This window comes from Oncorhynchus mykiss, chromosome 18 (assembly GCF_013265735.2).
Source record: "Oncorhynchus mykiss isolate Arlee chromosome 18, USDA_OmykA_1.1, whole genome shotgun sequence".
NCBI lineage: Eukaryota > Metazoa > Chordata > Actinopteri > Salmoniformes > Salmonidae > Oncorhynchus > Oncorhynchus mykiss.
Window position 1 is genome coordinate 4,876,348 of NC_048582.1, and position 14,887 is coordinate 4,891,234.

The 14,887-nt window shown below is 40.5% G+C and overlaps 1 protein-coding gene and 1 pseudogene across 2 annotated transcripts in view; one reads left to right on the forward strand and one right to left on the reverse strand.

The window, feature by feature from the left end:
* LOC110528894 (oocyte zinc finger protein XlCOF6-like) overlaps positions 1–14,887 on the reverse strand; it is a 680,129-nt gene that overhangs the window by 64,285 nt on the left and 600,957 nt on the right. The window contains exon 1 of one of the 2 annotated variants that reach the window (XM_036951159.1): positions 2,721–2,808. The exons of the other annotated variant lie outside the window; for it this stretch is intronic. The gene's annotated coding sequence lies outside the window, so the exon portion shown is untranslated. Of the gene's footprint in view, positions 1–2,720; positions 2,809–14,887 lie in introns of those variants that run through there. 2 annotated transcript variants of the gene reach the window in all.
* LOC110528775 lies at positions 4,321–14,638 on the forward strand (annotated as a pseudogene).

Below are 14,887 nucleotides of genomic sequence, written 5' to 3' on the forward strand. Positions count from 1 at the left end.
CCTGCACTGAAGTCCATTGATGCAGACCTCCTATGGTATCATGGAGGTCCACAAACAAACCTTTAAGGTCCATGTCTGTCTAATTCAGTACTAAGAAAATAAAACAAGAAATACCTATTAACTTCTACCACACCCTCCCCTTCCCCAAAACCCTCCCACACCCCCCAATAAACTATATCAATAATTCCTTTCTGTGTTTGCAAACATTGGGGTCTATATCATGCTGAGACAATCCACCCCCAGGTTATCCAGCTTATCAAAAACCATACCGACAGTAACATCTGTTACCCCCAACAACTGCTGCAATTTACAAGATAACTTTCAACCTGGTATTTCTGCTTTACACAATCCAAGTTGTTGATAACCTTAACAATGAAAGCTATGAAGTACATATTATTCAATATTAAAGTATCCTTTGTCACAGTGCATTTATGGACGCAAGATTTCTGAACAGGCTTCGAAACCATGTCAGGACTAGTCGAAAGACCAGTTCTGACAGTAGGTCCTCTTACTAAGGGATCAGCCATGGAAGCTCCATCAGTCTGACAGTAGGTCCTCTTACTACGGGACCAGCCATGGCAGCTCCATCAGTCTGACAGTAGGTCCTCTTACTACGGGACCAGCCATGGAAGCTCCATCAGTCTGCACTGTAGTTCCACCAGTCTGTCTTACAGCCTCTGCATATGATACATCAAGACAGATTCTATATATCTGAGCATCTCTCTGCACCCGGCATCCACCAAATGCTGCTCTGTGTCCTCCACACAATTGCAACACTTAACAGTCACATTGGTCCAATATTCACTGTAATCATGTTCCCCACCACACTTGGCACATCTTTTCACTCAACAACTACATGTCCCATTCTTTGGCATTTAAAAACACTGTGATGATTCACTGTTGCTGCTCCAGTTTCAACTGTTCTGCTATGGAACCCTGACCTGTTCACTGGACGTGCTACCTGTTCCAGACCTGCTGTTTTCAACTCTCTAGAGACAGCAGGAGCGGTAGAGATGCTCTCAATGATTGGCTATGAAAAGCCAACTGACATTTACTCCTGAGGTGCTGACCTGTTGCACCCTCGACAACCACTGTGATTATTATTATTTGACCCTGCTGGTCATCTATGAACATTTGAACATCTTGGCCATGTTCTGTTATAATCTCCACCCAGCACAGCCAGAAGAGGACTGGCCACCAATCATAGCCTGGTTCCTCTCAAGGTTTCTTCCTTGGTTCTGGCCTTTCTTGGGAGTTTTTCCTAGCCACTGTGCTTCTACACCTGCATTGCTTGCTGTTTGGGGTTTGAGGCTGCGTTTCTATACAGCACATCGTGACATCAGCTGATGTAAGAAGGGCTTTATAAATACATTTGATTGGTTGAATGAGGAGGCTGGGTCAAAATCTCTGACATTGAAGCTAAGGAATCCTATTCTGTACTTTTCCAGACAAAACCTTCTAACACCTCAACAGCACTGATAAGCTTTCACTTCTTTAACCCTCTTTCCTACTGATCAACCTTTAGGCTTCAACCACTCTGTCTCCCTTCACATGTTCTTTAACAATATCATCCATGGACATAGATATTGGGACCTCATAGATTATTACTCCCTTCAATGTACCATCAGCTCCAGGGTCATGGCTTCTGAGCTTCGTCCCATTATGATTTTCCTTTTGAAGAATCTTCCCTTGCTGAACCTGACCAGCACAGGATATTAACAATCTACCATTTATTTTTTATTTCACCTTTATTTAACCAGGTAGGCTCGTTCAGAACAAGTGATCATTTACACAGATGCAGCCTAGTTTAACTTCACCTCTTTTTTGGCCTTGGTTAATCAGATAGGGCCTCATTTACACCCTGTGGTTTCCTCAAACACCATCCCAACTTTCCACTCGGACACATTATTATTCTAGCTCCCTACCGTGGGCCTCTAGGTACTATGCTACATGCGCCTCTGCTTCCAGTATCAGTATCTCTGTTCTTCCTATGTCTTTCCACTACAGACCATTCAAATACTAGGCCCTCATCCTCCCGCTCCATATCATCAGAACTGCCCCCCACATTGATCGCATTCCAGCACAGCTGTTGCTTCTCAAACTCTCTCTCCATTTCAATTGTTTCAGGGGTGTCTAACTCATTCCATTGAGGGCCGAGTCTCAGCGGGTTTTATTTTTTCCTTTCAATTAAAACATAGACAATCAGTTGAGGTGAGTTCCTCACTAATTATTGACCTTAATTCATTAATCAAGTACAAGGGTGTAGCGAAAACCCGCAGACACTTAGTCCTCGTGTCGCAATTTCACCACGAGCAAACTTCTAGAAAGACAACCAAAACCGCTGAAGCCGCCATTTGACCAGCCTCGTCCAAACCATCCAGATCTCGCGAGCTTACATGAAATATCAAGTGTATGTAAACTTGCGAGTTCAGGATGGTTTAAACGAGGCTATTTACCAGCTCATAAACATAATTTTACACAAAACCAAGAACATGTAAAAACGAACTCAAAGTGGACTTTGACGAAATGATGTACATACACTCAGACAAACCCAAAGTCTAGCTAAGTGACTTGAAAAATCATCGTTTTAAATCACGTTCTTCACTCACTCGGTTTGACAATTAAAACCTTTACCAAACGTGATAATACCTTGACGGATTTGTTACCTAGCATGTTTTATATTCTTTCGACATTAGAAAGTTAAACATGCTATTACATACCTACAATGATACATTTGAAACTGACACAACCACTATCGACATAACAACACAGTTCTGTGGTTTCTACCCGGAACTTCCTGTTCCCAACTACGACATGTTCAACAGCGTCATCTTCTCCTCTGGTGTACTGACGTTTACACAAATATATATATATATATATATATATATATATATATATATATATATGTTGCTATGTTATTCAGGAACGTGTCAAGACCTGACCCTCAGAGCCTACCTTCTGTTGACCCTGTTGACTCAATTCAACAACAGAGCGATACGATCCTTGTTTCAGCAGGATGTTGTATCTATCTATACCTTATGTCATGTCTTATTGGAATGGATTTATTGATAAAATCTGTTAGAACAAAGTTTGGATGTTGCCACACACATACCTACTTGTTAACAAAATTAAGGAAGTTTCCTTTAAAATTATTCATAAATATTATCCTGCCAACCACTGCCAACCACTATATGAAGAAGTTTAAGGAAAACATCAACTCAAATTGCTCCTTTTGTAATGACCACCCAGAAACAGTGTTGCATCTTTTTTGGCATTGTATGCATGTAAGAAAACTTGTCTTGTGGCAAGACATCAGTAGGTTTATAATTGAACACTTTTATGAAGATTTTACACTATTGTGGAGAGATGTACTGTTTGGATTCTTTACATGCAATGGAAATAAGCTGAAACATTTTGATGTATCTAATTTCATTATTCTTTTGGCCAAATTTCATATACACAAATGTAAATTTACAAACAGAAAACCACATTTTCGTACCCTACAAAAAGGAAATTGAACTGTATTTTAAGACGGTTAAATGCTCTACTAACAAAAAAGCTGTTAGAATTGGTAATATATGCATGTCCCTTAAGGTCCTTATGTAATTGTAATGTGATATTGTACCCCCTAGCTCGATTGTCCATTGTTCGTAATCTATGTATGCTTGTGTTCCCTCATGTGCTTTATGTATTGATTTGTTGTTAATAAAATAATAATAATAATAATAATAAAATAACATTTACACAAATATAACGTGTCTGCCGCCACCTACTGTAAGGTTAATAAACTGTAGAAGAAAATACATTTCCTTTACGGAAAAGGGGAGGGGGAACAACGACGTCAAAACAAAATACAAAAATAGATCAATAACAACATCCCACTCGTTCAGTCACAGTCCTATTCAAATCACATCCCTACACAGTCTCATGGGCCTCGTAGGGAGGAACATCTTCAGTCAGTATTCCCTGCAATCAGTGGTGTAAAGTACTTAAGTACAAATATTTAAGTGCCACATCAGTAGTTTTGGGGGTATCTGTACTTTACTTTTGATATTTTGACAACTTCTACTTTTACTCCACTACATTCCTAAAGAAAATAATGTACTTTCAACTCCATACATTTTCCCTGACACCCAAAAGTTCTCCTTACATTTTGAATGATCAGCAGGACAGAATTTTTTTTAAATTCGCGCATCCCTACTGCATCTGATTTGGCGGACTCACCAAACACAAATACTTTATTTTTAAATTATGGATTTTTGATTATGAGTTTTGATGTCGTTGTTCCCCCTCCCCTTTTCCGCAAAGGAAATTTATTTTCTTCTACAGTTTATTAACCTTACAGTAGGTGGCGGCAGACACGTTATATTTGTGTAAATGTCAGTATACCAGAGAATAAGAATACGATGATGCTGTTGAACATGTCGTAGTTGGGAACAGGAAGTTTCGGGTCGAAACGACAGAGCTGTGTTGTTGTGTCGATAGTGGTTGTGTCCGTTTCAAATGTATCATTGTAGGTATGTAATAGCATGTTTAAACTTTCTAATGCCGAGAGAATATATAACATGCTAGGTAACAAATCCGTCAAGGTATTATCACGTTTGGTAAAGGTTTTAATTGTATGTGTTATTTTGTGGTCAAACCGAGTGAGTGAAGAACGTGTTAAAAAAATATTTTACAAGTCACATAACTAGACTTTGGCTTGATCTGACTGTATGTACAAAATTTCGTCAAAGTCATTTCATAAAGATTCCACTTATTTGAGGTCGTTTTTACATGTTCTTGGTTTTGTGTAAAATGTTGTTTATTAGCTGGTAAATAGTCTCGTCCAAACCATCCTGGTCTCGCGAGTTTACATACCCTGTTTCGTTAATGTAAGCTCCGGAGATCAGGGTGGTTCGTACGACGCAAGTCAAAAGGCGGCAACGGTTTCGGTTGTCTTTCAAGGAGTTTGCTCGTGGTGAAATGGTGACATCAGGCTGCGTGATGGAGTGTCAAAATAGAGGGAAGCTAACTGAAGTTATCCTTCACCATTTGGAGAGAGAGGCCAACTGCATGGAATGGCGTCGATTAATGCAAATGAATCGGAGCACGTATCAAACTCATTCCATGGAGGACCAAGGGTCTGCGGGTTTTCGCTCCACCCTTGTACTTGATTAATGAATTAAGGTCACCAATTAGAAATCTCATCTGATTGTATAAGTTTTAATTGAAATGGGGGGGAAGGAACCGAGGAGAGTCGGCCCTCAATGGATTGAGTTTGACACCCCTGAAACAATGGAAATGGAGAGTTTGAGAAGCAACAGCTGTGCTGGAATGCGATCAATGTGGGGGACAGTTCTGATGATATGGAGTGGGAGGATGAGGATGAATGTGGAGGACAGAGATATTGATACTGGAAGCAGAGGCGCATGTGTAACAGTATAATTTCAAACCGTCCCCTCGCCCATACCCGGGCGCGAACCAGGGACCTTCTGCACACATCAACAGTCACCCTCGAAGCATCGTTACCCAGCGCTCCACAAAAGCCGCGGCCCTTGCAGAGCAAGGTCTCAGTGACGTCACTGATTGAAACGCTATTTAGCGCCCACGCTAACTAAGCTAGCCGTTTCACATCCGTTACACATGTAGTATAGAAACTCCAGAGGCCCACGGTAGGGAGCTAGAATAATAATGTGTTAGTTAGAGTGGAAAGTTGGGAGGTGTTTGAGGAGACCACAGGGCCCCATTTACACCCTGATTAACCAAGGCCATAAAAAGAGGTGTAGTTAAACTGGGACGTAGCCGTGTAAATTAGAACTTGTTCTGAAGGAGCCTACCTGGTTAAATAAAGGTGAAATAAAACATTGAAAGTGGTAGATTGTTAATATCTTGTGCTGGTCAGGTTCAGCAAGGGAAGATTCTTCAAATGGAAAATCATAATGGGACAAAGCTCAGAAGCCATGACCCTGGAGCTGATGCTACATTGAAGGGAGTAATAGTCTCTGAGGTCCCAATATCTATGTCCATGGATGATATTGTTAAAGAACATGTGAAGGGAGACAGAGTGGTTGAATCCTTAAGGTTGATCAGCAGGAAAGAGGGTTAAAGAAGTGAAAGCTTATCAGTGCTGTTGAGGTGTTAGAAGGTTTTGTCTGGAAAAGTACAGAATAGGATTCCTTAGCTTCACTGTCAGAGATTTTGACCCAGCCTCATTAATAAACCAATCAACTGTATTTATAAAGCCCTTCATATATCAGCGGATGTCACAAAGTGCTGTACAGAAACCCAGCCTAAAACCCCAAACAGGAAGCAATGCAGGTGTAGAAGCACAATGGCTAGGAAAAACTCCCTAGAAAGGCCAGAACCAAGGAAGAAACGTTGAGAGGAACCAGGCTATGAGGGATTGCCAGTCCTCTTCTGGCTGTGCTGGGTAGAGATTATAACAGAACATTGCCAATATGTTCAAAAGTTCATAGATGACCAGCATTGTCAAATAATAATAATCACAGTGGTTGTCGAGGGTGCGACAGGTCAGCCCCTCAGGAGTAAATTTCAGTTGGCTTTTCATAGCCGATCATTATGAGTATCTCTACCGCTCGTGCTGTCTCTAGAGAGTTGAAAACAGCAGGTCTGGGACAGGTAGCACGTCCGGTGAACAGGTCAGGGTTCCATAGCAGAACAGTTGAAACTGGAGCAGCAACAGTGAATCATCACAGTGTTTTTAAATGCCAAAGAATGGGACATGTAGCTGTTGAGTGAAAAGATGTGCCAAGTGTGGTGGGGAACATGATTACAGTGAATGTTGGAGCATTGTGACGGTGAAGTGTTGCAATTGTGCGAAGGACACAGAGAGCAGCATTTGGTGGATGCCAGGTGCAGAGAGATGCTCAGATATAGAATCCGTCATGATGTATCATATGCAGAGGCTGTAAGACAGACTGGTGGAACTACAGTGCAGACTGATGGAGCTTAATACAGTGAAGACAAGGTTATTCATAAAATAGTACATAGTGCTGCCTGAAACATACTGTGATCTTGTACTAAATGGTTGTTGAGTCATTTATGCATTTATGTGAATTTAGGAAATCTACTATAGATTAAGTGCACTTATGTTGTGCAATTTAAAATGTGTACTTTGTCTAATGTGAATGAATGTATTGTCAGGGATTATCTACCTGATCTACTGAAATGAGATAATTGAACATTAAAAAATAGAAAATATTTTTACAGAATAAAGTGCCAGAACTGTCAAGAAAATAACTTTTGTGTCCGTTTGTCTTTATTACTACAGACCGACTCAGATTAAGTCTGAGGCCGGCAACATCAACAGTGAGGACAAACCCAGCCTGTCTCTCTCCTTCCACACTGAGTAGAAACCTACAGTCACTGGGTCCTGATTGTGACAGTGGAGCCCAGTTTGCTCTGCAGGATCCAGAGATGGAATCAGTGAAGCTAGAAGACTGCAGTCAAACACTGGAGCTGAATGTCAACATTAAAGATGAAGAAGAGGAGGAGAAGATTAGGACAACTGTTAGTCATGGTAAGAGCTGGTTCTATCTATAAGTTATCTTCATATATTAGACCTCCATAAGTTATGACCAGTCTATTGCTAGGTTGAATTCTGTAATTCTGACATCACACATCCCTGAATAACTCAAGACTTCACAGCGAAGCAAAAACTATTTAAACTTGTAACGCCTGCCTTTGCCCACACATTGTCTCAAGAACGTTGAAAATGTTTAATACCCTCAATCACCAAGTTAGGCATACCTCATTTCAAAATAGGCCATGGCATCATCACTGTCGATATTGAATTATAATTTGTTTGCTGCACAGAATATCAGATCTCAACAACGATTGGAGAAGTGTTAACAATAACCAGTAGACTACCACATCCTGATGATTTATATCTGATGCATATATATTTAATATTTTATAGATAAATTTGTAGGAACATCTCAAGGATGATCAATGGAAACAGGATGCACCTGAGTTAATTTCAAAAGTTTGGGGTCACTTAACACCAGTCTCAACGTCAACAGCGAAGAGGCGACTCCGGGATGCTGGCCTTCTAGGCAGAGTTGCAAAGGCCAGTTTTATTGCTTCTTTAGTCAGAACCACAGTTTTTAGCTGTACTAACATACATTTAGAAAGGTTTTCTAATGATGAATTAGCCTTTTAAAATGATCAACTTGGATTAGCTAACACAACGTGCCATTGGATCACAGGAGTGATGGTTGCTGATAATGGGCCTCTGTACGCCTATGTAGATATTCCATAAAATATCTGCCGTTTCCAGCTACAATAGTCATTTACAACAATAACAATGTCTTCACTGTATTTCTGATCAATTTGATGTTATTTTAATGGACAATCAATGTGCTTTTCTTTCAAAACAAGGACATTTCTAAGTAACCCCAAACTTTTGAATTTATTCATTTATTTCACCACTAATGGTAGTGTATTTATTTTATTTTTATTTTTTTACCTTTATTTTATGTCTAAACCTGTTTTCGCTTTGTCATTATGGGGTATATAACATAACAATGTGGAAAAAGTCAAGTGGTCTGAATACTTTCCATTTCTCCCATTTTGGTACGTTACAGCCTTATTCTAAAATTGATGACATGTTTTTCCTCGTCAATCTACACACAATATCCCATAATGACATCACAATACCCCATAATGACATCACAATACCTCATAATGACACCACAATACCCCATAATAACAAAGCCAAAACAGGTTTTTAGAAAGTCTTGCAAATGTAAAAAAATGAGATGATCCTTGACATGTTTCTACAACTTGGAGTCCACCTGTGGTAAATTCAATTGATTGGACATGATTTGGACAGGCACACACCTGTCTATGTCAGGTCCCACAGTTGACAGTGATTGTCAAAGTAAAAACCAAGTCATGAGGTGGAAGGATTTGTCCGTAGAGCTCCGAGACAGGATTGTGTCGGCACAGATCTGGGGACCGGTACCGAAACATTTCTGCTGCATTAAATGTCCCCAAGAACACAGAGGCCTCCATCATTCTTCAATGGAAGAAGTTTGGAACCACCAAGACTCTTCCTAGAGCGGGCCACCCGGCCAAACTGAGCAATCGGGGGAGAAGGGCCTTGGTCAGGGAGGTGGCCAAGAACCCGATGGTTCTTCTCTGTCAGAGCTCCAGAGTTCCTCTATGGAGATGAGAGAATCTTCCAGAAGGACAACCATCTCTGCAGGACTCCACTAAATCAGGCCTTTATGGCAGAGTGCCCAGACAGAAGCCACTCATCAGTAAAAGGCACATGACAGTCCGCTTGGAGTTTGTCAAAAGGCATCTAAAGGATTCTGACCATGAGAAACAAGATTCTCTGGTCTGATGAAACCAAGATTGAACTCTTTGGCCTGAATGCCAAGTGTCATGTCTGGAGCAAACCTGGCACCATCCCTACAGTGAAGCATAGTGGTGGCAGCAGCATGCTGTGGGGATATTTTTCAGCGGCAGGGACTGGGTGACTAGTCAGGATCAAGGGATAGATGAACGTAGCAAAGTATAGAGAGATCATTGATGAAAACCTACTTGAGAGCGCTCGGGACCTCAGACTGGGGTGAAGGTTCACCTTCCAACAGGACAACGACACGAAGCACACAGCCAAGACAACGTGGGAGTGGCTTCGGTACAAGTCTCTGAATGTCATTGAGTGGCCAAGCCAGAGCCTGGACTTGAACCCGATCAAACATCTCTGGAGAGACCTGAAAATAGTTTTGCAGAGACGCTCCCCATCCAACCTGGCAGAGCTTGAGAGAATCTGCAGAGAAGAATGGGAGAACCCCAAATACAAGTGTGCCAAGCTTGTAGCTTCATACCCAACAAGACTCAAGGCTGTAATCGTATTGTGTGTAGAGCGATGAGAAAAAAAAACACAACTTAATCAATTTTAGAATAAAGCTGTAATGTAACAAAATGTGGAAAAAGTCAAGTGGTCTGAATACTTTATGAATGCATTGTAGATGTTATTTCATGCTACTGAGACTTGTATGGGTGACAACAGTATTGTCAGCATTTGTTTTATTCACTGGGCTATCTGGAGTGCTCAGAGAGCAGACTAAAGAAGTGGAGTAGACAAACTGCCAGTGTTTTAAAGTTATATGAAATGAGTCTGTATAGTTACTAACCCTGGTGATGTTGAGTGGAGGATGATATAGCTCATAATTTTCACGACTTTTTCCTCTTTTTAGTGTTTGACTCCTACCCAGTATTAGAATAGTTTTATTCCCATTCCCATACAGCCTACTGAAATGAATACATACACTACCGTTGAAAAGTTTAGGGTCACTAGGGATGTTATTTTAATGGACAAAAACCTGAGATAAAAATCCAACCAGGAAGTGGGAAATCTGAATTTGGTCTATATTCAACTCGGCTCCTATTGACGATACAGTGGGATATTGGTAATGTTGCACTTCCTACGGCTTCCACTAGATGTCAACAGTCTTTAGAACTTTGTCTGACGCTTCTACTGTGAAGTGGCACTGAAGGAGAGTGGAAAGAGTCAGAGGTCTGCCAGCAGCCACGAGCTGACCATGCCCGTTCACATGAGAGTATGCACCAGTTCCATTTGCTTTTCTGAAGACAAAGGAATTCTCCGGTTGGAACATTATTGAAGAATTATGTTAAAAACATCCTAAAGATTGATTCAATACATTGTTTGACATGTTTCTACTGACTGTTATGGAACTTTTTGATATTTTGTCTGCTGTTAGTGAATTCGCTTCGTGACTTTGGATTTGTTTACCAAACGCGCTAACAAAAGTAACTATTTGGACATAAATGATGGACATTACCGAACAAAACTAACATTTCTTGTGGGAGTCCTGGGAGTGCATTCCGACGAAGATCAGCAAAGGTAAGTGAAGATTTATAATGCTTTTTATTTTGTTGACTGCTTAATATGGCGGTTATATTTGTGTCTTGATGGGCTCTGAGCGCCGACTCAGATTATTGCATGGTTTAATTTTTCCGTAAAGCTTTTTTGAAATCTGACACAGCGGTTGCATTAAGGAGAAGTGCATCTAAAATTTTGCATAACAGTTGTATCTTTTAGTAATGTTTATTATGAGTATTCCTGTAAATTGATGTGGCTCTCGTAAGGCGACAATGTAAACTCAGATTTTTGGATATAAATATGAACTTTACCGAACAAAACATGCATGTATTGTGGAACATGAAGTCCTATGAGTGTCATCTGATGAAGATCATTAAAGGTTAGTGATTAATTTGATCTATATTTCTGCTTTTTGTGAATCCTCTCTTTGGCTGGATTAATGGCTGTGTTATTCTGTGAATAGGCACTCACCTAACATAATCGTTTGGTTTGCTATCGGCGTAAAGCCTTTTTGAAATCGGAGACTGTGGATGGATTTACAACGAGTGTATCTTTAAAATGGTGTAAAATACATGTATGTTTAATTATGGGATTTCTGTTGTTTTTAACTTGGCACCCTGCAGTTTCACTGGCTGTTGAAGAGGTGGGATGCTACCGTATCACGTACCCTAGAGAGGTTAACTGCCTTGTTCAGGGGCTTCGATTCGATCTTGCAACCTTTCGGTTGCTCTAACCACTAGGCTACCTGTCACCCGTTATGGCCAGAAGAGGACTGATCACCGCTCTGAGCCTGGTTCCTCTCTAGGTTTCTTCCTAGGTTCCTGCTTTCTAGGGATTTTTTTGTGGCCACTGTGCTTCTACATCTGCATTGCTTGCTCTTTGGGGATTTTAGGCTGGGTTTCTGTTAGGCACTTTATGAAAACTACTGATGTAAAATGGGCTTCATAAAATACATTTGAATGACACGTATATCACACCAACTGACTGGTTCTTTTGATATTCACACAGGATACCACGTTGAGACATTCTCTACACCCAGAGAGCAACAGCAGGAAGATCAGAGAGCTAAGAGGTCTCATCACTGCCCACATTGTGAAGAGATTTTCCCATTTCTATCAAAGCTAAAAATACACCTAAAAATGCACACAGGAGAGAAGCCATACTCCTGCTCAGACTGTGGAAAATGCTTCACAACATCAACTGATCTAAAACTTCATCAGAGAACACACACCGGAGAGAAGCCTTACTCCTGCTCTGACTGTGGGCGAGTTTCTCTCATCTGGGCACCTTAAAAACACACCAACGTATACACACAGGAGAGAAGCCTTACTCCTGCTCTGACTGTGGAAAATGCTTCACAACATCAACTGATCTAAAAGTTCATCAGAGAACACACACAGGAGAGAAGCCTTACTCCTGCTCTGACTGTGGAAAATGCTTCACAACGTCAACTTATCTAAACGTTCATCAGAGAACACACACAGGAGAGAAGCCTTATTCCTGCTCTGACTGCGGAAAAAAATTTTAAACATCAAAAGAGCTAAAGGTTCATCAGAGAACACACACAGGAGAGAAGCCTTTCTTCTGCTCTGACTGTGGGGCGAGTTTCTCTCATCTGGGCACCTTAAAAACACACCAACGTATACACACAGGAGAGAAGCCTTACTCCTGCTCTGACTGTGGAACTAGTTTCTCTCAACTTTCCCACTTGAAATCACATGAACGTAAACACACAGGAGAGAAGCCTTACATCTGCTCTGACTGTGGAAAATGCTTCAAAACATCAACTGAGCTAAAAGTTCACCAGCGAACACACACAGGAGAGAAGCCGTACTACTGCTCTGACTGTGGAACTAGTTTCTCTAAATTTTCCCACTTAAAAACACATGAACGTATACATACAGGAGAGAAGCCTTACGTCTGCTCTGACTGTGTGGCGAGTTTCTCTCATCTGGGCACCTTAAAAACACACCAACTTATACACACAGGAGAGAAGCCTTACGTCTGCTCTGACTGTGGAAAATGCTTCACAACATCAACTCATCTAAAAGTTCATCAGAGAACACACACAGGAGAGAAGCCGTATTACTGCTCTGACTGTGGAACTAGTTTCTCTCAACTTTCCCACTTAAAATCACATGAACGTATACACACAGGAGAGAAGCCCTATTACTGCTCTGACTGTGGAAAACGTTTTAAAACATCAACTGAGCTAAAAGTTCATCAGAGAACACACACATGAGAGATGCCTGCTTACGTCTTGTCTGATTATTGGGTGAGTTTCTCTCACCATAGCAACTTAACACACCAATGTATACATACACACAGGGGAGAAGCCTTACTCTGTGGAGAGGTGGGCTTGTAAGTCAAACGTCTAGCCAAAGGCTGCGTGTTTGAATCTCATCAGAGAGGACTTTAGCATTTTAACTAATTAGCAACTTTGCAACTTCTTACTAATTTTTTAGCTATGTCAGCATGTTAGCTAACCTTTCCCCTAAACCCATTTAACTCTACCTTAAACCCCTCACCCCTAACCTAGCAACAACAAATTGGAATTCGTAACATATCATACATATTACAAGTTTGTAACATATTGTATGAATAGCAATGCGTAAAATAACATACAAATCGTATCATACTGAACAACAATCTAAACGCAACAATTTCAAAGATTTACAGTTTGTATAAGGAAATCAGTCAATTGAAATAAATGAGGCCCCAATCTATGGATTTCACATGACTGGGCAGGGGCTCAGGCATAGGCCCACTTGGGAGCCAGGCCCAGCCAATCAGCACGAATTTATCCCCACAAAAGGTCTTTATTACAGACAGAAATACAACTCAGCCCCCTCCCAGACAATCCTGCAGGTGTAGAGGTACTTGGGCTGCCGTGGTTACATGTGATCTGCAGTTGTGAGGCCGGTTGGATGTCCTGCCAAATTCTCTAAAAGGACGTTAGAGGTGGCTTATGGTAGAGATATAAATATTGAGTTCTCCGGCACCAGCTCGGGTGGACATTCCTGCATTCATCATGACAATTGCACATCCCCTGAACTTGAGACATCTGTGACATTGTGTTGTGTGGCCTTTTATTGTCCCCCTGCACAAGGTGTACTTGTGTAATGATAATGCTGTTTTATCAGCATATTGATATGCCACACCTGTCAAGTGGATGGATTATTTTGACAAAGGCTGAAATGCTCATGAACAGGGATGTAAACAAAGTTGTGCACAACATTTGAGAGACGTTAGCTGACGTTGATGGATTGATGGATTTTTTTTTATTTCAGCTCATGAAGCCAACACTTTATGTTTAGTTTATATTTTTGTTCAATTTTTCAGGGAAACAAAGGTTCAATAACATACTAAAATGATGTTTTTTTGTATAATAGAATACGTTTTGCTCTGAGACCAGGTTGTCCCTCTGCAGTATTATGTGGGAAGGAGCTATTTTACAATGTTTTAAATTTATTTATTGAACCTTTGTTTAACTAGGCAAGTCAGTTAAGGACAAATTCTTATTTACAATGATGGCCTAGGAACAGTGGGTTAACTGCCTTGTTCAGAGTGTGATGATCACTTTTCACCATTAGTTTGGTGGGGATTGTTATTCAACTTAATTTAATGATACACAGCTTATGAAATGAATACATGTGCTTATTAATTGTCTTTAAAACTAGATTAGTTATTTTAGTTACTGATCATGAATGTGTTTGGATAACTGCATTGAAGCAAACTTTATTGATCTGCCAATGAAAAATAAAGTTACATGAATATGTACTGGTCAACCTCTTCTTCTGTTTAGTATTCAGTTCTTCATATTAGATCTGACAGTATGAATGGTTCTTATGGTTGTATTCAGTTCTTCATATTAGATCTGACAGTATGAATGGTTCTTATGGTTGTATTCAGTTCTTCATATTAGATCTGACAGTATGAATGGTTCTTATGGTTGTATTCAGTTCTTCATATTAGATCTGACAGTATGAATGGTTCTTATGGTTGTATTCAGTTCTTCATATTAGATCT